This window comes from Felis catus, chromosome A2 (genome assembly GCF_018350175.1).
Source record: "Felis catus isolate Fca126 chromosome A2, F.catus_Fca126_mat1.0, whole genome shotgun sequence".
Taxonomy (NCBI): domain Eukaryota; kingdom Metazoa; phylum Chordata; class Mammalia; order Carnivora; family Felidae; genus Felis; species Felis catus.
In genome coordinates, this window is record NC_058369.1 from 34,486,733 (window position 1) to 34,510,866 (window position 24,134).

The following is a 24,134-nucleotide window of genomic DNA, read 5'->3' on the forward strand; positions in this document are numbered from 1 at the left end:
CGGTGTTAGCCACATATGAGTTTTGGCCACTGAGATAGAAGCAAAGTTATTGGTAGGGTTTCTAAAAAACATGTTTTTTAAATTATGCCTTTTCTCCCTTTCCTTCTTATTTTGCACCTGGAAACTGGAGGTCCTGGCTGGATCACCAGAGACCATTTTGTAACTATTACCCTGAGAAAGGATGGCACCTCCTAAAATAGAAGGGGAGAAGAAAGGAAAAAAATGCTAGGACACTGATGATACCTTAGACCTCCTGCAACAGCCCCAGACAACTCACCACCATCTCTGTTAACATCTCTCTTGTTTAACCCACGGTCATTTGTAATTTAGTGAAATTGCTAAATAATACTCAGAGGAAACTACCATGGGTACCATCTGTGCCACTTGAGAGAAGAGATTATTTTGTGAAATGAGAAGAGTATATAGACACAACTTTACTTTACTACCTGAACTTTTGTCCAAACAAGACTAGAAAATCCATCAATTCTTGGAATCTCCCTGCAAGTTCCTGTGCCTAGATCTTTCTCCAGACTCTTGAGAAGCTTCTTCACCCTAATGCGCCTTCTGTACAATTTGTAATATTTTTCAATAGTCTCATTAAATATGACATAGTGTGTTGGATTTTTTATCGATTGGTGTGAGTACCAATGTTGAAATTCACAATCTTCCCTGCTAGACTGGGCATCCATGAGGGGAGGAACTATGTATATTCTGTTTCCCATGGATCTGATACAATGGCCTCAACAAACATAGGCTGAGATGAGGGATAAAAGAAGAGATCAATTAATAAATAAAAGAAAATAAGTTGGAACGTAAATACTGTTTAAACCCTGAAGCAATGAGGGGAACTATACAATAGAATTTAACTTTGACTAATGGCAACGGTGATGAAGAGGCTACTAACTGAATCCTGTGTGTATATGATGTGGAGGAAACAGGAGATTGGGAGACCAGAAGACAATATCTGTGAGCTCCAGTCTGTCTTGTTCCAGAAGCCAAACTGTGACAAAGACCCCAGGTCAGGAGGAGTGTCCTCAACAACCCCAAAACGATTCCTAAATTCTGGTCAACAGCATTTATGTCCATCATGACAGGAACAACAACAAAAAACTGTTTTGGTCACTATTCAATCAACAAATAACCTCAATCAGTATGTACTAACGGTGGGGAAACCCAGTAACCATAACCCATTTCACAACTGTGTCTGCTACCTTGGACCCTCCTGGCCTGTCTGCTGGGGCCCACAAATTCTCTTCAGAAAGAAGCTCCCAAGACCAAGGCACATCTGGAGATTGTCTCCTGGGTTTGCCACCTGCACCTTTAAGCATTCTTGCCCTCTGGTTTCTCACTCTGCTGGCTCACTTATGAGAAGCATTGTGCAATCATTTGACCCTGAGCCAAGGACACAAGCCCACAGAGGCCCCAGCTAATGTGAAAATAAAGCTCTCTGCTTTGCGGGGGCTGAGTCTGCTGGGCTAAGCAGCTTCCTAGGACCATCAGAAGGTTGGTGTTACTCATTGTGCAGTTGTTCTATCATATTCTTTTCCTAAGATATGGACGAGCCTTTGCAGATGAACCTATTTGCACTTCCCTACTGCCACATGGGTTTGTTTATAACATATTACCAAAATATGTTTCACATAGAATGCAGAGCTTTACGAGGCTCCATATGGTGATGTGTGCTCTCTTCTTATCTGGAGATCTGAGCCACTGTGTGATTTATGTGAATCCACTTAGCTTTCAGGTAATAAAATCAAACCTACAAGTGGTCAGATTCTCTTTTCTTGCACACACAACTTTGCTTATATCCGTCCTTTCAGACGGTGCCAAGCAGCGAGCAGGCAGGCAACAGGGGGAAATAACACCAATGTCACCGTGTAAAGGACACTGAATTCAGAACAGGATGACTGTGTACTGGCGGTTTATACCTGTGAATCAAAAAATTTACTCAAGAACAAGTATGTATTATTCTTTTAAAGCTTGATCATTTAGATTCATTAAGTCCTCTACTTAAAAGGAATAAGATTGGTAACTGTATTTTAATAAAATATTTAAATACTTAAACATGTTACTATTTTATTTATTTTTTTTTCAACGTTTATTTATTTTTGCGACAGAGAGAGACAGAGCATGAACGGGGGAGGGGCAGAGAGAGAGGGAGACACAGAATCGGAAACAGGCTCCAGGCTCTGAGCCATCAGCCCAGAGCCTGACGCGGGGCTCGAACTCACGGACCGCGAGATCGTGACCTGGCTGAAGTCGGACGCTTAACCGACTGCGCCACCCAGGCGCCCCCATGTTACTATTTTATTAATAAACATTAGAGTATATTTGACTCTAGGAGCAGGCTATTATGGCTATTGTTGTTTTTAAATAGACTAGGACTTCGGGAGAAAACCTCGAAGGACTTTAAGTCCTGTTTTTCAACCTGTTTTACAAAGAAAAATACATTTCCTTCACACGCTCAACTACTCATATTTAACTATACATATCTACTCTATCAAGAACATATTTGCCTTGACCTAGAGAAAACAGAATCCCAGCCCAGTTCATACTAAATGCCTGCATCGTAGAATACGGCAGAGAGATAGACATATGCGTTGGAATTATTTATGTTGCTTGTGTACTTTGGGGAATGAACATCTTGAAGACAAACTCAGAATTTCAGTAAATCAAATCTGGAGGGTTTTGTTTTTTCTTTTTTTCTTTCTGCAATAACTGAAAGCAGAGGGGCAAATAATCCAGAAAAGCAGATAATCTAAAAGCAACTTAAGTTTAACTGTGGAATATGGTGGGCATCCAACTCCCCCTGGATGCATCTAGTTATGTTTTATGTACATTCCTCTTTAAACTGACCTGAGTACTTATTAGTGAAGAACAAGCTAAGGTACTGGGTAAATAGGAGTATGAAACAAGTTACAGGGGCAAAGTGGATTCAAAACCCAGATATAATTCCATTTTCTATTGCTTTTTAACTTCTAGGCAAGCTTATTAAAGAACCACTTTTCATACTGCTCTCAGAGAATATGTCTTTTTTTTTCATACGTAAGCAACTCAAATGTTAAATGATCATAAAATACAGCCAAATATCAGCTTTTATTTCATCAGTCATATCCACATGAGCCCAACCATTCATTCTCTATTTCAAACAAACTAACAATTTGGACTTGCCCCAAATGACTTATAGTTTCCCAAATTTGTGTGGCACTACTTTCTTTGCCAGGCACACTTTCTCTGCCCTTGCCCATGAATCAGCTCAGGAGTAGGGTGGCAATGACTTCTGAGGTTTGGAGCCTGATAGAGAGGACTCCAAAAAATAGCAGCAATAATTGCAAGCAAGAACGGAGCCCTTCTTCTATTTGTGCCATGCGCTTGACGTGCGCCATCTTGTAACATGTTGGATTGTGTTAGGGTCAGAAATATTTAAGGCCCTGCAGAGCAAAGACAAACTGAGCTTGTGTCTCAACCACTAAAAAGTACACGTATCTTACATCATGGAAAACTCAAACACTCAAAGCAGGTAAGAGAGATGGGGAAATAATGCCGTTAAGAAAAAAAAAAAAACTAGACAGATCATTTACCTTAAATAAACAAGGTGTAATTTATGAGCTACCCCTATCTTCCACATCTGCCTTGTTTTGTGACTTCACACAAGTTGAAAAGCATGTTTCACAAACCTTAGAGCCAGCACAAGACTTAGGATTAGTGGTTACACACTTCAGATGACTGAACCCAGCTTGTGCTACAATGGACGATAAAGTCTTGTATCTTGGCACTAGACATTGCAAAAACGCAATAGATAGGATCTGTAACTCACAAAGAAAGACAGAACAAAGCCACTGAATTTTATGAGAACACTGCATCCTGTTCTACTTTTGGACTGTCACAGTGCTTTGCTTATTCTTTTTTTTTTTTTTTTTTTTTCAACGTTTATTTATTTTTGGGACAGAGAGAGACAGAGCATGAACGGGGGAGGGGCAGAGAGAGAGGGAGACACAGAATCGGAAACAGGCTCCAGGCTCTGAGCCATCAGCCCAGAGCCCGACGCGGGGCTCGAACTCACGGACCGCGAGATCGTGACCTGGCTGAAGTCAGACGCTTAACCGTCGGCGCCACCCAGGCGCCCCTACTTATTCTTATATCATGTATTTCTCCCTGTGTTCTAGGTTATACTTTGCAGGTTTGTCTTAATCTCTCTACTAAACTCTACAAAATTTGAAATAAGTGATGGATTTTATTTCCTCCTGACGAAAAAAGAATGAATGACATGGCATTTAGCCCAGTGTCCCACACACCAGTGAATCTCAACAACCATCACTTGAATCGAGATAATAAAAGTTTTCGTGAGTCCAGAAGGGTGTTGTTTGCAAGTGATCGCAAACTTATGAATCTTCTACCTTCTTGCCCACGCAGTAAAATATAGGGACCCACTATGGAAACATCGTCTCCTACTCTCATGTCAAGAGAGGATCCCTGCCCACCCCCCCATTGCAAAATACTCATAACAACTCAAACAGACAGAACTTATGGAAAAGTAGAGTATGTTTTACCTCTCAAAACGACTGAGTTTTTACTGGGGTTCACTTCTGGTTTCACTTTAATTTGGGATACAAGACCCAGGAATGTTTTGTGGTTGGCATCTGGTCAAGGATAGCAAACAAACCCAGTGGATAATCCTATCTCATTGGATAGCAGAAAATCACGACAATTTATTAAGGTGTCAACTTGGCTAACTAGCAGTCTATAGATTACAGTTTTCCTTTTTAGTGCTGTGTAGGGATAAGATGCTAAATTTACCTGGAAAAGCTCAGGAATAGCAGGTGTTCCACAAACAGATCAACATTGACTTTGTTCATCTGATCTCCTTCCCTCTCCCTCTCTTCTCTCTGCCCATCCCCTCTCTTACTCTATCCCTTAATACCTGTGGGGAGATTATGTGTTGCAGGATCAATGGGGTGCACAAAGGGGCCCAACTCCTTGAACACAGGTCTCGTCTAGCTTAAGTACTTCATTTATCATGAAAATTTCTTAGTGAAGCCTTTAACGTATTGTTCCATCTAGATCAAGCAGATCAAAACGTAAGGACGTGGAAGAACTGAGAAATAAGAGGTAATTTTGGTTTTATAGCTATGCATTAAAATTTATTCCCTAGAGAGACTATACATGTTTACAAGGTCAGAGGAACATCTCAACAAAGCCCTCCAACTGGAAATTGCACAAGCTTGTCAGATTAGCAGACAGGAAAGTGGTTAACAGTGTACAGGCTGAGTAAATTTCGACAGGGCCCACCCATGTAAGACTGGAAGAAAGTCCCTTGAAACCAGGGCCAGGGAGTGAGAGTGAGTGTGGGGTGGAGCATGGTAAGTTTTCTGGAGAATGATACCCACAAAATGGCATCATCTTTAGACGACCTTCTCTATGTGTCCTGTGGACAAAGGCTAATGTTTCAATCGCACAGTTCCTGTTGTCTTCTCTAACAGATTATCACCTTCCTCTTAAAAACAGTGTGTCAATATATTACTTTACAAATTGTTAAAACGTGACAATATTATATTTATCATATTTACCCAAATGTGACAATTGGGTAAATATGCTTCAGGAAAGCTCTTGGGTCATCACCCCTTCCACTCCCAGCCATGCACCCGGTCACGTCTAAGAGCTCTGACAAGAGAGGAGGAGAGTGGGACGTATCTAAGAACTGGGCTGGAAGGCCAATGGAAATCAAATTTTGCTTAGCAAAGCGATTTGGTTGTTACAGGCTATTCAAATACTGACTCTAACTACCAGAAACACAATGATTTATTTATTTATTTATTTATTTATTTATTTATTTATTTATTTATTTAACGTTTATTTATTTTTGAGACAGAGAGAGACAGAGCATGAACGGGGTAGGGTCAGAGAGAGGGAGACACAGAATCTGAAACAGGCTCCAGGCTCTGAGCTGTCAGCACAGAGCCTGACGCGGGGCTCGAACTCATGGACAGTGAGATCATGACCTGAGCCGAAGTCGGACGCTTAACCGACTGAGCCACCCAGGCGCCCCCACAATGATGATTTAAATCAGGTTTTGCCCTCAGTGTGCAAGGGAAAAAAGAGCGAGAAAACAAAAAGTCCAACTCACAAATGGTAATGGAAATGTTACAGGACCAGGAAAGACAGGTGGGGGTTAGTGGAAAGTGGGAGATGGGGAGAGGAGTTAGGGAGCAGTACAACGAAGAGGCAACTTTTTAGCTGGTCCACGGTAAACAAGGGTTAGCAAAAGACTATCAAACTTAGGGAACAGCATGAGTTAAGTCTTGCAAAGAAGAAATAACATAGTCCATGGATAGTTTGGGAAGCCCTAAGAACCTTCGAAGTAAGTAATCCAAGGATTAGTAATAGTCTGTGTTTTTTATTTTAGTGCTTCCTTGACACTCTGAAGGAAACAATCATCATGTTTTCTCCTAATACATTTCAGTTACAGTGATGTACTTCTAGGATTTTTTCCAAACCCAAGGGTGCCAAAACCACAGTTAACAAAAACTCTTGGAGTTTACTTAGGAGAGGAACATTTGTTTTTCTCTTTTGATTACCCACAATGTTTCTAGTTGTGTCCTTTTGATCTCACAAAAATAAACATCTTCTAATTAGTTGTACAATACATACATACATACTGGGAAAATATAGATAAGCATAAAGACAACAAGAGTAGGCTATAATGCCACCACCCAAATATATTCTCTGTTAATATAGTGGTAATGAACTTGCAATGCTTTATTCATGAATAAATACATATACATATATGTTAATATACGCATATGAATATATGTGTATATACCTATGAATAAAACATACATATGACACACACATATATAGGTATATTATGTGTATGTATATTTTAAACAAAATTTAAATAATAAAATTAAATATGTACATTTAGGAATCTGCCATGTCCCCTTGCTATGGCATTTTCCTCTGCAGTATCATTTATTTTGCAAAATATTCCAGAGTATGGATATTCTAATTTTAACTTGCTATTGACCATCACAGAATGGCCTAATTTTCACTACCTTTGACCATTTTTTGACCAATTAGAACTTGTCTGGCCTTCCTCTTCTCATGGATAAATTCCCTCAGGGTCTATCCATGTAGTGATGGCTGGGCCCCTCTTCTGGAGTCCTAATAAATTAGTCCATCTAACTGAACTTGATAAAAGACAATCTGGAACCGGGCAGCTTTCATGCCTAGTAAGCAATGCCTGTGAAAAAAGAAGATCTAAGCCATATTAGTCACTAGATCCTACAATGCCCTACAGATCCCCTGCCTATTCCAATGCTCTCCCTTCTCTGCACGCAGGGAAGGACAGGGTCTCTGACTGGGCTTGGTGCTCCTTTTATCTGGTTTCTATTATATGACAGTTGCCGGCTTTTCTAAACTGCAAATGGCTATGACTTTCCGCCCAGCAGTCAAATAACCATGGTCTTTTGGGAAAATGTAAGGGAAGAAATTCAGGTTATGAGAGGAACAACATGAGGCAATACTTTGCTATAATAATCCTTTTACTAGCTGAGGTCCAAAATGCTAGATTGAGTTAAATAACAAGATTAGAATGAAATAAATAATGGCAGCTAAGCGAGAAATAGGTTACAGAGATGTTATTTCAGCCTCCTCAGAAAAGAGATGTCCTTCACAGGAAAAAGGCCCTTATGTTGAGCGTTCAGATAGAAGAAGGAAAAAAAGAAACAGAAGTCCAAAGAGTATGTTAGAAAAAGGGGTATATAATTTCCAACAACATGGCTTGGGATTGCAATGGGGTTTGATGACTGGGAGAGGAGTAGTGGTGGGGGCAGTTCCGGGCTTCATGGTTGAGACCAGTGGTCTGCAAACTCTTTCTCTTTAAGGGTGAGACAGTAACTATTTTAGGATCAGCAGGTCAGACAGTCTCTCCCACCATATCACTCATCTTTGTCGTTTTAATTAGAAAGCAGCCACAGACAACACCTATACAAATGGGTATGTGTATGCGCTAACAAAAATTTATTCATAAAATCTGGTGGCAGCCTGGATACGACCCACTGGGCACAGTTTTCTGTGATTTATTTATTTATTTATTTATTTATTTATTTATTTATTTATTTTTTCAACGTTTATTTATTTTTGGGACAGAGAGAGACAGGGCATGAACGGGCGAGGGGCAGAGAGAGAGGGAGACACAGAATCGGAAACAGGCTCCAGGCTCTGAGCCATCAGCCCAGAGCCCGACGCGGGGCTCGAACTCACGGACCGCGAGATCGTGACCTGGCTGAAGTCGGACGCTTAACTGACTGCGCCACCCAGGCGCCCCAGTTTTCTGTGATTTAAATGATCAAAATGATTGTGGCTGTCAACCTTCAATTCCTTTCTCCATAAAATGAAGTCATACTATCCCAGCTCTGAGTGTTAATGAAGATTAAATAATCGTGAAAGATCCCAACACACTACCCGGCCCTAAATCCACACCAAATGTTAACCTACCCACCACCCTCAAGTCAGTGATCATTAGCCACAAGGAGTATTGCCCCAGTTAATTACAGTTAATTATGCATGCAAGTTAAAAACAGCAAAGCAGGTGGGGAAGGACATGATAAATGGAAAGCAGATATTGATCTGGGTGGTGCTTTTTCTACACACACAACTCAGGACAAATTATTAAAAAGCAACGTCTTGCTTGTCTCCCTCTCTCTCTGCCCCTCCCCCGTTCATGCTCTGTCTCTCTCTCTGTCCCAAAAATAAATAAAAACGTTGAAAAAAAACATTAAAAAAAAAAAAAAAGCAACGTCTTACAAATTGAACAAACGGAACAAAGTACAACTGCAGAAACAAATGGACTGGGGTTGATCAAAAGTAATTTCCATGACAGTAACCTTGTCATTTTCCTCCACTTTAACTGAGCTTTCCAAACTTTAATACATATCCTTACTTTTAAGAAATGAAATTAAATAAAAGAGTGGAAGCAAAAACGGATTTGTATAGATGAGCGGTGCTTTATTGAAAGTGTAAAATAGTTCATTTAAGATGATTAATTTCAGTCAATATGGCACCTTAAGTTTGACTGGGAGTGGAGTCACTATGATTTTAGTTGAGAAAGTTCCTAACTACCTCTCTGCAGAGCCCCACTACAGATTCTTTGAAGCATTTCTAAATGAGGTAATTTTATTTTACACTGGGTTTCTTGTAAAAATTATTGTCTTTCTGTACATCTAATTAAAATAAAGATGTAATAAAGAATTTACTGTTTTAATTAGGGCATAGATCTTAAAGCAATTAAGGCACCATTAATAATTCTTTAACAGACTCTTGCACAAGATGAATAAAAAGATTTTTACACCATGAAAAATCAATACGCATTACTCATTTGCATTAACAAAGCTACACGAAGCAATCTGAGACTTCATTAAATTATTTCTCCTGTAAACCAGAGGAGTTTGGAGAGCCATTAGCTATTTATAACCTAGTGGAACTTCACTTAAAAGGGAGAAATCTTACCCAGAACTAGGTACTTATAGTGGTGGTATTTAAATGCACAACTACATGATATCAAAATGTTACTGAGTAGAAATGGATTGATAAATTCCATTAGAGGAACTGAATGATCAAAGACAGCCCCTGTCATGGTGTTATAAATGGTTTTCAACTCTACTTGAAAAGTAAGTCTTACATTTTTGTCATGAAGTTGTGATTAAGGTTCTCCCATCACTTTTCCATACCCTGCCTCCCCCATTTCTTTTCTTCCTCCACATTTGGGCTATCTTTCCAACAACATCTAGGAGACATGAAGACCAGTAACCTTAAATGCAATCATGAGGGCATCTCAAGTAGGATTATCAGAGTTTGGTATTTTCTATAATTTCATCTAGTATCATTGTCATATAGGAGAATCTAGGAAGGACAAAACACAAAACCAAAAATACTTGAGATAAATTTTTTCCTCTGTTGGTAAAAAAAGGAAAGATGGGGCACCTGGTTGGTTCAGTTGGTTAAATGGCTGACTCTTGATCTCTGCTCAGGTCATGATCTCAGGGTTCATGGGATTGAGCACTGCATCTGGCTCTGTGCTGACAGTGTGGAGCCAGCTTGGGATTCTCTCTCTCCTACTCTCTCTGCCCCTTCCCCCTCAAAATAAATAAACTTAAAAAAACAAAAAGAAAGGCCATGGTGTTATTAAAAAATACTGAGAGGAAGGGGCAACTGGGTGGCTCAATCAGTTAAGTGTCCAACTGCAGCTCAGGTCATGATCTCACAGTTCGTGGGTTCGAGCCCCATGTCGGGCTCTGTGCTGACAGCTCAGAGTCTGGAACCTGCTTCAGATTCTGTGTCTCCCTCTTTCTCTGCCTCTCCTCTATTCATGCTGTCTCTCTCTCTCTCTAAAAATAAATAAACATTAAAAAAAAAAAACATGGAGAGGGAGAAGAAAGGTTTGGCAACTTTAATTGAAGCCATTTGTCCCTAATTGATTAAGTGGAGGCTGCCCGGAGAGCCCTACACATGGAAGCAAAGGCCTCAGGCCAGGAAATGTCCAATTCCCCATGGGAAAAATGGTCTACGGGATTGAACGACCAAATGCATAACTCCAACAGTGACTCTGGGTTCTTGTTAGTGGCTGTGTTGTATCCTAAGGTGACAAATGATGGCAGGACAGGTAAACAAAAATTCTTACTGGGTTATTTGGTAAAGCTCTCAGCATGGCCAGTTTTGATGACGTGGGTGGCCAGTAATGTGGATGAAATGAAATCATCAGGTAAGTCAACAAATAACCAAACCAGTCTGGGCAAGAGCTGTTCCTGGGGCTTTGGGGAAAGTTGCTCTAGGAGCCTTCCCAGAATTTCGAGAGGATTTGTAAAATGTTCACAAACTTTTCCAACAAATCATTTGAAATTTGTAGCACATTTGTAGTTCCTTATGTGAAGTCTCACAATGTGGCCAGAGAAAACCCTCTCGGGGTGCAGGCGAGTAGAGGGTTCTGCTGCAGGGGTGTCCGGAAGGCTCTGCATGTTTGCAGAATGTGCTGCAACACCGTGTCATGCTGTAATGAACCGAATTTTGACTCAGAGCACCCCATGTTTCAGTTCTCTTCTATTAACCTTAAAATACTAGATTAAATCGTATTATTGTCCGTAATTCAGCTTGCTGTAGGTAGAATTAGCTTTAATATTAATATATTTTGAAGTTCATGAACTACCTCAGTCCTACCTACCAGGAAATATAAACGCACTGACACTAATAAAAATATTGATTACATGCAGGGAGATAGCTGGTTATCCTCCCCATATCTATTCTCCCATTCTTTCCAAGTGAGAGGACCCACAAATTCTAAGTGAGCTCATCACTGAGTGTGGCCTGGGTTGGGGAAATTTCACGGGGCATCTTCCTTAAAAACAACCAGATCATACCCTTCATCCTCTTCTTATTCGTCCCCCCATCCTCCTTGCTTCTGGAACACAGATGAGATGGCTGCGGCTGAAGCAGCCATCTTGGACCGTGCACTGACTTTGGAAATGGAAGCCATATACACAGAGCATCAAGACTGAAGAAGCTGGCCTATGAGGACTTCAGGGAGCAGGAATAAAGGTTCCGGGGAGGCCTTGCAGCTGATTGTAGCCTAGCAGCGAAGTGAGCAAGTTCATGGTCTGTTGTGGCAAGAGAGGGTTTGCATTTGGATTCTGCAAAAATCATAAGGATAACCCTGCTCTGCACGATCAGGGATGTATTTTCACTTGGGATGCAATTTTGAATCTGTAGCCAAATTCACTCACTTTTTTCTTTTCTTTTCTTTTTTTTTTAATTTTTTTTTTCAACGTTTATTTATTTTTGGGACAGAGAGAGACAGAGCATGAACGGGGGAGGGGCAGAGAGAGGGAGACACAGAATCGGAAACAGGCTCCAGGCTCTGAGCCATCAGCCCAGAGCCTGACCTAACGTGGGGCTCGAACTCACAGACCGCAAGAACGTGACCTGGCTGAAGTCGGACGCTTAACCGACTGTGCCACCCAGGCGCCCCAGTCACTTTTTTCTTTAAAGTGTCTGAGTTTTGATTGCGAAGGTCTTCTTTTCAAAATCCACTAAAATTTTTTTTCTGTAATTTCCTTCAGAACAGTTGGGTTTTCTTTTTTGGTATTCAAATTCTGTACCAATCTTAAATAAATGGTACTGGAATTGTTTATATAGTAGAGTATGTGTATAATTCATACTTAAGTCCATTTCAATGATCCATAAGCAAGCATTTTCTCCGCCCCCCCACCCCCGCCCCCCCACTACAGTGAAATTTTTGTTCTCAGAAAGACAGGAATCTATATTTGATAGAAGAAACACATACAATGAAACCTATGGAAATGTTTACTAACAACACTAATAAAAATGTTTCGAGGGGCGCCTGGGTGGCTCAGTCGGTTGAGCGTCCGACTTCAGCCAGGTCACGATCTCGCGGTACCTGAGTTCGAGCCCCGTGTCAGGCTCTGGGCTGATGGCTCGGAGCCTGGAGCCTGTTTCCGATTCTGTGTCTCCCTCTCTCTCTGCCCCTCCCCCGTTCATGCTCTGTCTCTCTCTGTCCCAAAAAATAAATAAACGTTGAAAAAAAAATGTTTTGAGTATTAAATTACTCAAAATTGGAAAAAAGAAAAAAAAAAGCATTGCTGACTTGGGTGTGTTAATACAGGTACTCTCGTATCCTGGTGGTGGGAGTGTGAATTTCTTTTTAGAAAGCAATTTGGCAATTTGTTACAGAAAGCTTATTAAAATTCTTACTCTCTGATCTGGTAATTTCACTTCAGGAAATCTACCCTAGAGAATAAGTTCAATATTTTGACAAAGAAGTTCAAGGACACTTATCTCAGAATTATTCCTAGCAGTGAAGTCTTTTTTCAAAATGTCTGTCTCTCAAACTTGATTAACTTATGGCACATTTATCACGAGGATATTACACAGATGATAAAATGGTTTTTTTGAAGAGTTTGTAATGAAACGGGGCAGTGGTTATAATGACGAATAAGAAATACCATGTATGACTTAAACTTAAGTAGGTACAGACAAATGACTTGAAGGAAATGCACTGTATGAATTACCCGAGATTATAGTTTTTATTTCCTGCCTTTATTATTTTTTTGTATTTTTAAGTTTTCCATAATGATAGTAGATTTTTATTGTAATTATAAAGAATGATTAAAAATCTAAGTATGATTCTGGGTCCCAGTTTGAACAACATAAGGAGTAGCACTGCTTACGAAAAACTGACTTAACCCGAAGTTTTCCTCTCTGGGTCTGGGTCTGCTGCTACATGTAATACCATTACTCTTTTGCCACCAAATCCAGAATTCTCTCTCTCATTAATAACTTGATGAATGTGAAATGAGTTATAAGCCAATTATAAAAAAACTCATTACTGCCTAATAGACATAAAATAACATTAACGCAGAAATGCATCTCTTCGTGCACTGATAGTCTTGCTGCTCAAACTGCCTGGAAATTGAAACCCCCATCATTTAAATGTACCAAATCAGGAAATCTGGCCAGAAACTTAGCTGCTTCGTCATCTGGCAATGGGGTCTCTTCGTTGGTTAAGTATTAAATGATCATCAAAGTATACTGAACAAAGACTAGTTTTACCTGAAGGAGTCTGAAAGTTCAGAAACTCAAGAACACAGAAATACTGACATTCTGGTAGTCTAGAACTGGATTGGTAGCCTCAGTAAAGAGTGACATGACATTAGACAGAATAACATTCTACTGATATGGCTGAGTATAGAATAAAATACTTTATTCTGATTAATACCAAGTTTCAATTAGCTACAGAATCCTAGCCAATGTATTTAAAATGACCCTAAAGCATGCCCAAAGAGCTATGCACCAAAGTATTGCTGATGGCAATATTTGTATTAATGAAAATAGAAGAAAATTTAATGTCTAACAATTGAGCTTTTTAAAAATACAAATTACGTTTCCATAAAAATCCCATGCCATCATTTATTTTTTTTATTTTTTTATTTTTTTAATTTTTTTTTCAATGTTTATTTATTTTTTGGGGACAGAGAGAGACAGAGCATGAACGGGGGAGGGGCAGAGAGAGAGGGAGACACAGAATCGGAAACAGGCTCCAGGCTCTGAGCCATCAGCCCAGAGCCCGACGCGGGGCTCGAACTCCCGGACCGCGAGATCGTGACCTGGCTGAAGTCGGACGCTTAACCGACTGCGCCACCCAGGCGCCCCTCATGCCATCATTTAAAAAATGTTGTCAAAGAATATGGAGTGAAATGGGAAAATGTAGACAACGTGTATTAAAGAAAATTGTGGTTATCAGACTGGAATCCTTATACACATATACAGTATACATATGTGTGTGTAGAATTTTTCCATTCCTATAAATATAAATAGAAATTCATATATATGCAATTATATGTATAAAACAAATATTGCCCCAAAACATCATCTGTAGTTGACAGTATCATAGTTAATTTTTATCTTTTTCCTTTTTGTTTTCTCTTTTTTTAATGTTTATTTATTTTTGAAAGAGAGAAAGAAAGCAAGCATGAGTGGGGGAGGGGCAGAGAGAGAGCAAGAATGGGGGTTGGGGGGAGAGTACCAAGCAGGCTCTGTACCACCAGCACAGAACCCCATAATGACCTGAGCTGAAACCTAGAGTCAGAAGCCTAACCAACTGAGTCACCCAGGTGCCCCGCCTTTTTGTTTTCTTTAGTTTTCTTACAACAAAAAAAGATGACCTTAAAGTCTTCATAATCTTCTCATCAATGAAGTCATTAAACAAGCCACATTAATAATAAAGACATCAATATGTGCTCAAGTACAGTAACAGAGACTAAATCTCAGTAGTTGTGAAATATTTATTTACAAAGCAGGGACAAAAAGCTATTTTAACACTATCAGCAGGTTTTGTTTTTTTTTTTTTTAATTTTTTTTTTAAACATTTTATTTTTTTTTTATTTTTTTCAACGTTTATTTATTTTTGGGACAGAGAGAGACAGAGCATGAACGGGGGAGGGGCAGAGAGAGAGGGAGACACAGAATCGGAAACAGGCTCCAGGCTCTGAGCCATCAGCCCAGAGCCCGACGCGGGGCTCGAACTCCCGGACCGCGAGATCGTGACCTGGCTGAAGTCGGACGCTTAACCGACTGCGCCACCCAGGCGCCCCTATCAGCAGGTTTTCTATTAGTGGTCATATATAGCTCTTCTATAGAGGGGAGGAGAAAAATTGGCCCTTCAGTGAAACGTTGGGTTATGCGAAGGCAAAACCTTCCTGGAGTGGCCGGGTGTTAATCTGAGATCAAGAGAATTTAATTGCTCTGTGTAACACTGCAAAAGACTATCTTCATTCTGTGTTGAGTTTTCCCTGTAAGGTTTTGTTGAATTGAGAAGTGAGCATAGACTATGGAGGAGGGGACGGAGAGGGAGCAAAGTTGGTTTCTCTTTCCTATGGGGCTGGACCAGGGGTGGCAGGGTAGTTGTCTCAGAGGCTGGGGGACACCTAGATGCTAAGTTTGCAGAACCCAAACGAAAGCAGGATCCGTCGGCAAGATGGCCAGAAACTTTCTTGTAAAGCCTTGACTTTCCCCCTTCCAGGGCTTCCGAATCATTCTGAAAAGTAAGCAACATAATAACCACAAACAAGGATGCGCTCCTTGTCAGGGAATATTAATGAGCTAAGGTTGATGATACAGAAATAACCTGGAGGATTAATATTCACTTGGAGTTAGAGGGCAGGACAGGAAATGTTTGTGTCTGTCTCTTTCATCATCTGACATTATGTCCTCTATCAGGAATGCAGTTGGCTCCAAGTAATAAATAGAAAATCCAACTAAGTGTGACTTAGCCAGTACAGACATGTATTATTCCCTGGAATGATGGGGAAGTTGCTGTCACTGGTTTAAGCGATTCAGTGAGGTCACCAGAGACTCAGTCTCTCCTTTCTTCCCTTTCTGTCATTCACAGAACACTGGGTTTTGTCCTTGCATTTGCTGTCTCATGATTAGAAGGTGGCTGCCAGATCATGACATTATCTTTGCATTCCAAGACAGAAGAAAAGGAAAAGAGACAAGCGCACTTGTTTCTTGTACTAAAATAGTGAAAAACGTCCCCAGAACTTCCATGCTCACCACCAGCAACTTTCTATTGTCTTTGTCACCTGGATACTTCTGGCTGAAAGAATGGCTGAGAAAGTGACTATTTCATTTCTTCCCAGCCCTTGAGGGAGGTGGGCATAGATGTGACTCTGTAGGCAGACAAGGTCTCTCTCCCACTCCTCCTTGTGGTTCTCACATTTACAGGACAGTTTTTCTATCATTTCTCGTTGCTCCTTTGGCTGCTCCCCCACAATTGTGGCAGAACGCGTCTATTTTTCCATTTTGTTTGATGTGCCCATAAATATAAACAAATAACAACAAAATTTTGTGAACGTGGAATCTTAAACACAATGAGAAACTTACGGATGGTTTTGTACTGTACACACGGGCAGCAAAAACTCTCAAAAAACAGTTCCTTCTGCCATGATGGAGGGAAGATGGTCAGTTAGACCCTGCCCGATTCCAAGAGAGTGGCCAACATTACGTCTTCTCCGCTTCTCTTGTCTTATGTACCTCAGGACACCAAGAGGGGACAGCTGCCAGGGACATGAATCTGGCTACCGCACAACTTGAATACTCAAAGAGTAGTCTCTATCAGTGTTTTCCAACTTTTTTTTTTTGCTTTGCTGTTCCTCTCAGAGCCTTTTTAGGTATGTGTTTCCTAATTGCCTCCCTCATAAAATCTTGGTGGACAGATACACTAAATACCTGTTCATGTATCATGTGCCTACCTGTATTTTATATATAAAAAGAGTAAGATTTGGGGGGCACCGGGTAACCCCGTTGGCTTAGCGTCTGGCTCTTGATTTCAGCTCAGATCATGATGTCATGGTTTGTGCGATCAACCCCCGTGTTGGGCTCTGTGCTGACCATGCAGAGCCTGCTGGGGATTCTTTCTCCCTCTCTCTCTGCCCCTTCCGTACTCTCTCTCTCTCTCAAAATAAATAAACTTAAAAAAAAAAGACTAAGATTTTTATACTTCCCTCCAACCACAAACCAAGTTTTGCTACCTTGGGATAATATTGCTACTACTGAGAATGCATGTCTGTATCATCAACTCTTCTTCTTAGGGAGGGGCGAATGGCACTGGGGGGATTAAGGAAAGTATCTTAATGGACTGCTGGAGGACAGGACCAACCTTACACGCAGAGACAGAAGGCAAAGCATTGGATGTTGTGGGAATGCAGGAATAAAGCTGAAGAGGTAGGGGACTGTTAGGCATGTAGCGGGCATGAAGAATGTGCAACTCAGCTGGTGTCACAGGTATCGATGGGCAATAAAGAGAGATAATCCTCAAAGATATATTAACTTTCAGATGCTACAGCCAAGGGTCTCCATGCTGATACAGAGTATCACCTGTAACAAATGGGGGAACTCACTGAAGGGAAGTGAATTCATCAGCCATGGTGGTTTGGATGATGATTTCCAATTTGACTAGTCTCCACACCTTTATTTTTTAACTTTTCAAAACAACTGCTTCGAAGTTATTATAGGAATGAGTCTACCTTAATAATCTTTACTAGTGCCGATAAGAACTCCTCAAGTTCCCACTGGACAAGAACAACTCTTTGTTCGGATAAACTGTAATGGATACCTACCAAAGCAGCATTTGAGAATATAAGAGTGTAGTAAAAAATGACTTAGGAAGAAATTGCACGAATTCTCAAATGATAAGCTCTCCCTTGAGCTTCTTACTGCAAAGAAAACACCTAGAAGCTTCAGCATGAATAAAAGTTGCTTTGTGTTCTACTTTTCTGCCAAAATGGTCATAATTAATTTTGTTGACACAAATACACAAGAGTTTAAAGAGAGACGGCCCATTGTTGATGAGACCAACCCATTCTCGTCCTAATACACTGGAGAAATACGCCTGACCATTCACCCATGTGAAAGCAATCTTTCTAATGTCTCCAAGGTCAGTGAGACCTCTGTTAAAAACAAACCAAAAAGCTGTTGCTTGAATGCAAATGGACCAGGATCATAGCATGCATTTAATTTAATCAGCATTTCGATGAAATTATGTAATAAAAGTAATTGTGAAACTTACAAAGACTTCTTTTGTGTGCTCTCTCTAGTATCATTGTATCCCCCTTAGAATAACTCTCACTTTGAGACACACACACACACACACACACACACACACACACACACACACACAGAATGGCATAATTTCAAGAGGTATGCATTAAAACTAAAAGAGAAATCTGTCTTGTGAGGGGTCAGTTAGATTAACACATTACAACTGGTAAATTCTTCATCTTTGAGATACTAGGTCAATAAATAAAAAAAAAGGAAATGCAGGCAGATTTTTCCCATTGAATTTATAACTCTTTTGCTCTCTTCAAGAAATTTAGAAGTTATCCTATAGGATTGATTGTTCCTTTTTTTCAGTCTGGGAAACAAATCTGTGTAAGGACCATGCCATTCAAAGCTCAGAGGCCTTCTTTCCAAACTGATCAAAGAAACCAGTAATTAGACACACTATCTTTTTACCCGATGGTCAGAATGCAATACCTAAATAGTGACAGAAGTTAAAATTTCTAAAGTTTAAAGGCATTTCCTAAATAAAATTTGGTATCCTGAAAAGGATCCCTGATAAAGAATATTAGTGGAAAAACTGGTAAAACCCAAATCAAGTCTGTAGTTTAGTTAGTAATAATGTATCAGTATTAATGTCTTAGTTTTAATAAATATACTTCCGTTAGGTAAAATGTTACTATTTTAGGGAAAGCTGGAGGAAAGGTATGTGGGAATGCTTGCACTATCCTTACGATTTTTTTCTATAAATCTAAAATTATTCCCCAAAAAAGTTTATTTAAAAACTTTTTTTCTCTCCAGTTTACCAGTCCTAGAGAATATCCTTAGCATTTCTTGGGAAGAACCATGTTTTCTGGTCACTCTAACACACCAAGAATTATTTTGCTCTTTTTGTAGATAGAATCAGTTAATAACGGTTTCTGCATTAAATTCTACGAACAGTATAGCAAAACCGTTAGCTCTGGGGACTAAAGCTAACTTTGCTGGTAGCTTCCCCAAATGCTGGGGATCTTGCATTTGGATACATAGCAAGTGGTGAGATCCGTCCCTGTGGACAGCTCAATCTCTCCATTTACACCCCATCAGGACAGGACCCAATTACACTCATCTCTTCAGCTTGAGTAACAATTCTGCAAGAATTTCGATCAGCAGGAGGTTTCACAGTAAAACCAGTTTAAACCTCCAGTTCCCCCGCTAACAGGCATGTTACTTTGGGCAAAATCTTTAGCCACTTCTGAGTCCCCTTTCCTCATCTATAAAACGTACTGCTAAGAAGATCCAGTGAGGTGACACATGTAGAGCACCCAACAGTATGTGGAACACTGTGGAAGGTTAGCACACCTCCTCCATAGGACAGCACCATTCACGCGGGATGCTATTTATTTTTAATTTTGAAACACTCTCCTAGTACTTATTATGTGTGAGACTCCACTCTAAATGTTTTTCACATAGTAACGTTTTATTGTCCACCTTATGAGGTAGGCATTATTATTACTCTCCCATTTTCCAGATGAGGAAAATGGAGGCTCATAAGGTATCATAGAACATATTCTACTAAAGACACACTTGGGATCAGATACTGTGCTTGCCTTCTTCTCTGCAGTACTCCTCACGGTGCCCAGTACTCAGTAGGTACTCAAACACGTGCATGACCACATGCACTCCTATCTGCCACCCAGCATCCCCAGCATTGTAGAAAGGGACAAACATTTGCCAAGGGCCTCCAACAATCTAGTCTACTAAGTTTCAAATGTTCGACTCTCATTCAAGTCTCAACACCGCCTTATAAAAGTGCACTGGAATATTTCTATTTCCACCTGGGGAAGTCAGAATACACAGACAGGTACTTAATTTCCGCACGTCCTACAATTATTAGAAGCACAGCCAAGATCATAATCTCAGGATTCCTTTCAAAGATCAGGCTCTTTCCAATGTACTCGGTAGCCTCCCAAATGAGATCATTACTGGGGATATATTTTGCCATAAAGATGGCTCTTGATCCAGGTTTCTGCTCAGCCACCATGTCAGAGAGACTTTCCCTTACCATCCCCATGTAAACTGTACACATTTCCCTTGCTATCCTTTTATTGTGCTTCTTTCCTCAATGTATTCATCATTATTTGACAGCATCTGGCTTTTGTTTACCTTCTGCCCCCGAGCTAATGGGTACATTCCAGGGCAGGCATGGAATTGTCCGCCTCTGTTACATTGTATCCCAAGACCCCAAACAATACCCGATACAGAGTAGGTATTCAACCAAATATTATGGGTGGGAATAAATGAACAGACATGTAGGAGATTCTAGCAACCGGTTGTTCTTAACCTTATTAATGTTACTCAAGCCTTTTATCAGTTAGGTAAGTCATTTGGCACAAACCTTTATTTACTAAGATTATACTGATAAGAAAACCGAATAAAGAATGTTGGTTTCAACTAGATCAAAGCACAAAGACCAAGCAACACGGCCACCAACCAGGAGACCCCACAGGTGCGGTGAGGACCGCCTCCCAGCAGGCTGCACAGCTGACACCACTCTTACCAAACAGAGCCCCACTTTTCCTGCCTGCTAAATCCTTGGGAGCTCAAAAATATCCCTCCACCCGCTGATCATAAATTGTCTTAATTCACCTCGCATTTTCCCATCAGGAAACAATTGGCCTTGGTTTATTTTTTATCACTTTATTTACATGTCTCCTGCAAGACTGAAGCATCGATTTCCCCCAAGATAACGTTAATAGGATCGATTAACCACAATGAGCACGCATGAAAGTGCTGTTGTTTCGCTCCTAACCCCGGGGAAAGAAAGAGGCGCTGCAAGCAGCCAGCCTCTGCTGAAATCCGCCCAGCTCCAGTGATTTTGAAGGTGGCAGGAAGGCACCTTTGCTGATAAATTATAAGTGAGCTCAAGCACTTGGATGACCCAGATAACATACCAAATACAGCACAACTGAGAACCCCGTGGGGAGTCCGGAAGCCTGAAGTCATATTTGAAAGCTATCTTTCAATACAGTCTATATGAGGGACAGAAGATGTGGAAGAGGTAGCTAGGGGCAAGGGTCACGCAAAGGATTAGCTCTTCGTCGGAATCCTAGTTGGAGCGCCGGGGGGTAAACTGGAACAAGGTGGTCTTACCTTTCATGGGCTTTCAGAAGTTTCTAGTTCTAGCGTGTCCAATGCAGACCAAGAAAGGGAGCTGGAGGCTTCCTGCTTAGTGGCAGCGCCGACTGGGCCTTGCAGGCGGGTTTATGTGAAGACACAAATGCAGCCTCAATCCCGCCTGTGCCTAGATTCCGCTCCCACCCAGGCAAGCAGGCTTGCAGTCCTGAAAACACACAGGCCAGAGTAGAGCCTCCCACTTCAAACACCAAGTGGTGTCGCCGCGGGACAGCAGAAAGCACTGAGTCTTCAGCTCTCTGGCAGAATCAAGCAGGGACTCTCCCAAAAGCATGCACCTTGGAGCAAGAGAGACCCCTCCCCCGCCACCACTAAGCCGATAATTACTCCACTCACCTGTGGTTCCAGAGTTTCCGTGGTCTCAGCTGGACAGCTTCTGGACCTGGTAGATTCTCTCTTCCCACTTCAGACCTGCCGGTGAAAAGGCTGGGGACGGGAAGGGTGTTCATTAGGGAATGAGAACCCATATTTTAATTTTTGTTTATTTTTTAAGTTTATTTTGAGAGAGAGAGAGAACACGAGCAGAGCGAGAGGGAGCAGGGGAGGGGCAGAGAGAGAGGGAGAATGCCAAGCAGGCTCTGGCTGTCAATGCAGAGACTGACACAGGGCTCGAACTTATGAACTGTGAGGTCATGATTTGAGCTGAAATCCAGAGTCAGACACTTAATCGACTGAGTCACCCAGGCGCCCCAAGAATCCATGTTTTTTAAATACTCTCAAGGGATTTTATAGGACCCTTCAACGAATGTATCTCTGAGAACCAATTCTCCAAAATTTCAAAGGTTCTCAATCATGGTTGCAGATTATGTGAATTACTTGAGAAGCTTTTAAATAACATCGATGCCTGTGTCTCATTCTAAACCAGGGTTTCTGTGTCGGGGCTGGGGGGAGTCCCTGGTCCCTACCCAAAAAGATGGCCTAGCACCTTTCCCTCCCAAACAAAAATGTCTGCAGGCATTCCCTGAAAGGGCGGGCCTACGGGCAGACTCCATTTTGTTCTGTGTCCTTCACCTTGACCACGCCTCCTCCCCTTGAGTAACGCCCAGCAACCTGCTTGCCTAACAGGACTGCGACCCTTCCCCAGCCAATCGGCTGAGGCCACAGCCATTACCTCACCAACTGCCCCTAGACCCCAATAAAACTTTTGTGCTTTTGAAACTCCCCCTCTCTCCCTGGTATCTCACCGCTGCGTCGGTGCAGGTAGGGGATTGAGCTCGAGCTAGCTCGAATAAAGGCTCTTTTGCTTTTGCATCGGACTCGGCTCCCTGGTGGTCTTTGGGGATCACGAATTCTGGGCACAACACCCTAAGGCATCTTGGGAGACAAAATTCTCTGCCCTTCCTCCCCCTGGTGGTAGTGATTAGTCATCTCATGTTTTCAAGCTCATATGGATGTGCAACCTTTTCTTCCTTCTTTTCCACTGCATCCATCCGTGGCCTCATAATCCCTGGTCACTTTGATTAATATGCATATCTTCAATATACACAGGCACATGTGTTTCAGGAAGATAACAAGCCCACATTCTGAGCTACGGTCCAGCTAGCGTGTATATCTGAAGTTACATGTTCATGGCCAGATTTGCATTTGGATTGACTTAAACAGTTCACAAAAGGGACCTGACAACTAACAGTAAATTACTAATGACGTTAGCAACTTTTTAAAAGGCAAATTAAAAAGGCCAAGAATATTGGTTTTTCCCCACTGGTTTGGCAGAATGGATTCACACATTAAATGTCTCATGAGTGTCTACAATGGGCCAGTCAGGAAGCACCACACGCGAGGTGGTTGCCATTATGGAGCCTATCCTTTGAATGAGAGAGACCAATAACATGTGAGGTTACACGCCAAGTAAGGCAATTGTAGAAGTCTTCAGTGTCATAAACCAAGGGAAGGAGAATCTGGGGTGGCACTACTTTAGGGCACCAGAGGAGGACATAGTAGAAATGACATCTGAGCATAAAACTGGTGGTGTCACCTGCTGGGGATGACATGAAAACAGGTGCAGTCTTTTTGGAAGACAATCAGTAAACCACGATGAGCGGGCAAAATTGTCAATTGTCAATAAACGTCAGGGTGAAAATAATGTGCATCTTACGCAATCATTTAGCAAATATAAGACATCTCTGAAAATATGCCCTGTCAACACCACAACTGAAGCAGTATGCCAAGGAAATTTCCAACACACTGTAAAATATCTCAATACTGCAAAAACTTCATAACATTTTGTAAAACTACAAGCTACTGAACTGCCAACAAAAGGAAGTAGTTGGATAAATTGTGATGGATCTACTGAAGTGTGGAGAATGCTTAAGACATAGTGTAAAAATTTATGTGAGATCACAGAACATGTGCATATTGGTCTCTGCTCTGGTTCTTGGCACAGTGCTTCTAAAATCTTCATAATTTCCAAAGTGGTAAGAGCACTAAAGAGCACTAAAAGCTCTTCTAACGTTTGTCTTGCATCCTTAACCTCTTATAAATTCCTGATTACAGCACCAGGAGCATATTTTGTTCCACTGAGGTGACTCTGGGTGGCCTCCTCGGGGCTCTTGGATGGGGACTGGTCACCAGAAAGACCAAGCCATGGTTAGGAGCTTGGAACGTTCAGCCTCTCCCCTCTCCGTCCTCCAGGGAGGGGAGTGGGGCTGAAAATCAACTTAGTTATCCATCATGCCTACGTGAGGAAGCCTCCATAGAATTCCAGGAGCTCGGTGAGCTTCCAGGTGGGCAAATATACCCAGATGGGGAGGATGATGCATCCCCATTCCACTGGGTCAGAAGCTCCAGTTGGGACTGTCCCAGATCCCACCCTATGTATCTCTTCATCTGGCTGT

At 41.4% G+C, this 24,134-nt stretch overlaps 1 protein-coding gene across 1 annotated transcript in view; it reads right to left on the reverse strand.

Moving 5' to 3' along the window:
* Positions 1–24,134, reverse strand: part of SUCLG2 (succinate-CoA ligase GDP-forming subunit beta) — a 482,508-nt gene that overhangs the window by 30,987 nt on the left and 427,387 nt on the right. The window contains exons 15-16 of the transcript XR_006593885.1: positions 21,637–21,726; positions 21,259–21,448 (exon numbers count right to left, since the gene is read on the reverse strand). The gene's annotated coding sequence lies outside the window, so the exon portion shown is untranslated. The remainder of the gene's footprint in view (positions 1–21,258; positions 21,449–21,636; positions 21,727–24,134) is intronic.